This window comes from Vigna unguiculata, unplaced genomic scaffold (assembly GCF_004118075.2).
Source record: "Vigna unguiculata cultivar IT97K-499-35 unplaced genomic scaffold, ASM411807v1 contig_155, whole genome shotgun sequence".
NCBI lineage: Eukaryota > Viridiplantae > Streptophyta > Magnoliopsida > Fabales > Fabaceae > Vigna > Vigna unguiculata.
The window spans coordinates 24,550-27,783 of NW_021010859.1; positions in this window are offsets into that span (position 1 = coordinate 24,550).

The following is a 3,234-nucleotide window of genomic DNA, read 5'->3' on the forward strand; positions in this document are numbered from 1 at the left end:
CAGTTGTGTTTCATTTCATGTTGACAGGCATTTTAGGACCAAATTCATCTTTGCATTGCATTACGTGTATAGTCCCAATATGATTCTGCATAAATCTGAACCCGCATTCTAATATGAATTAAATCTGGTTCTATGTTGTGATATCTAGTTCATTGATGTTATGTGGTGAATTAATGTGATCTTTGATAGAAAGTGTTGTCTCATGGTAGATTTCTGCTATCATAGATCAACTTTTGCTACCATGTGATGATTAGATGTTGTTATCATGTTTACTTTCTACTAGTTCAATTTCATTTGCATCAATGCATATTGTTTTTGCGAATTAAATTGTGCAGTCATATTCCATTCTCTGCTGCCATTGAGTTCCACATATATTTTCATTTGCATTGCACTTGGGAAGGAATTTGTTTAATTGTGTTGTTGTCGGTTGAAAATCTACCCAAGAAACTTGCTTTACATATTGTGGTTGTTTTAGGTTAATTCAGTGTTGTTACATTTTGGCATTTACTCTTTTGCTGATTAAATTGTTGCAACCATTAATTAAATACCTGTTGTCAATCTCTGCCTTGTTTGATGCCACATGATATCTAAATCTAGATATTATTCTTGGTCTGTAGTAACATTTCATCACAGTAGATTTGCATATGCATGCTTCGTGCATCCTTCCTTACCATTCACTTAGATTCTCATTTCATTAAATCTAGTTTCTCAATTCCATTCTAGGTTCCTTGCATCTCATGCATTGGAGTCATGCATATCTTGATTTCACTTTTTATCATGCATTTATATAGTTTTCAAGTGAATAAAATCAACATTTTCTTTTAGTTTCTTCTCTTTATTTTATTTTAATTTCCCCCTTTTGGTTTAACTTTATTTTCATTTTAGCGAGATTAAATTATACAAGCTATGCTTGATACGCTCCATTTCATTGGATTCGATCCTGAGTCAAATTCCCTATACTTCATTAGGGGGAATAATTTACATTTTCTTTAACTCTTGAAAAATGAATATGAAAAAGTGAGTTAATAACATGCAACCCATCTTATAATAAATCTAAATTTTATTCCAAATTTATCAAAAATCATAATTTTTCTAATAAAAAAACTAAGCCAAAAAAATATACAAAATAAATGCATACATGAACTAGAGGAAAATGAAAAACTAACTGCTAAGACTTTGGCAAGTGTACCAAGTCGCGCAAGTAGTAACCGGTAAGACCAGGATATCGTTTCCCAAGAGACTCGTGTATACTAAATAATTGCGTAATTAGTGACTAATTTAAACTAATGAATAAATCCATAATTTGGGTTTTTGTATGCAAGAAAGTAAATATTTCATAAACAAGTAAAATTGAACTTGGATATTTGAAGACTCTAGAAAATGGTAAAGACTAGAAATGCAATGGATTGATATTGTTGGAGTTAGACTTCACCTACTTCACTCTCATGTATATTAAACAATAAAACTCTTCTCCATTAATTACTAATGTCAACCCACAAGTCTACTCAAACCCTAATCCCTTAGTTGAATGAGCCTAGGTTTCCTTATTTAGAGCCAATTCCTTGAATCCCTAAATAAACAAACTCGCTTTACAAATTAGGGTTTAAGACAACTAATGGGTCAAGTTCCATTCCTAGATACAAGTTCCATTAGGTATGTTGTTCCAATTCTAGGTTTCAAGAAATATTTTCCAATACCTAATGACCCAAATATCATGCAATGAATGGTTAAAACAAAGCAAGCTTTAAATACATAAACAAAGATACTAGCAATCAATGGAAGAAGCATATATATATTCAAACCATTCAAAAATACATGAAAGTTTAGTGGCTACATCTAACCCCAACAAAAATGGGTTTAGCTCTCCATTGTCATGGAGAGCTCAAGCTTACAAAATGAAAGTGGAAGAAGGAGGAGATACAAAGAGGAAGAAAGGATAGTTCCCACTAGCCCTAACAGACCTCCAAGCGCTCCAAAACGTGTTGCTCGAGCTCCAAACTGTCCAAGATGATTTTCCCCTCTTGAAAATAGAAGAAAAAGGGCCAACTTGCCACATCAACGAGACTAGCGCCTGGCGGAAGCTTCTTACCGCCAGGCGCTAGCTGCAAAACAGTAGCCAAACTTTCCATCTACTGCCTGACGATGTCCAAGTCCCGCCAGGCGGTGAGCAGTAGTGGCGCCTGGCTGGTGCTTATCTGGCGCCTGACGTTGACGACCTCTTGCGCCTGGCGCTGCCTTTGTGTCGCTAGGCACTTCCTGTTGACATTTTTGCACTTCTCCTTACTGTTCTGGGTTACTCATTTGTCTGGACTTTTGGAACAAAGCTTCCAATCTATAAATAGACACAAAAAAATATGGATTAGTGGTATATTTAGATCAATGTAACCCAAAATGTATTTATTTACAAAAGTAAGGTAAAATTGAGGATTAAGTAGGTTAAAAGCTTTGGAAGAGATGATTTTGCTAATAAAATATAACTTGGATAATGGTAAAAGTTTACATTATCAACTCCCTCAAACTTAAAACCTTGCTTGTCCTCAAGTAAAAAGGTAACTTGGCCTAGATGAACAACACAATTGCAATGATCTAGCAACTCAAGAAAATAGATGTCATTTGTGCTTGCTCTTATTTGAAAGATTGTGTAGCACATGTGTTTCATGGTGCAAAGGAGAAGAAAACCCTGCATTTATGTGAAATGGAGACCAAAACGAAATCCAATCTGTTCAAAATGCTTAAATGAGTGCACAAATCAAAACCCAACAAGTTTCATGGTGGAAAAATCACCTGCGGTGGTTGCGTTGGACGGCGGAACGTGGAGATGAGCTCGCGGGGAAGAGAACAATGGTGTTTCACGTTGCATATCTGCAATATAACAAAGGGGACATCGGTTATGCGCTTACCCGATGTTAAGTGACGTCGGATAAGTAAAATAACATATGTCAAGTGACGTCGGGCGTGTGGGAGACCGCTGTTATGCTGGATTGATGTCGGGGCAGGGAGAAATCGACGTTAAGCGACGTCGGGGTAGTGTTGGACAGACGTTAAATGTGACCCTTTATTTACAAAAATGTCACTGATCATTTTTGACGTTTGTGTTCTCTCCAGCAGGCATTAACTACATGACGTTATAGGCACTTTTGTGTTAATGGATAGAAGTCGTTATTACACATAATAGTTTTCACTTTTTCAAAATTTATAAAGAAACCGTTAAGTCACCTAACGACTTTACTTTGT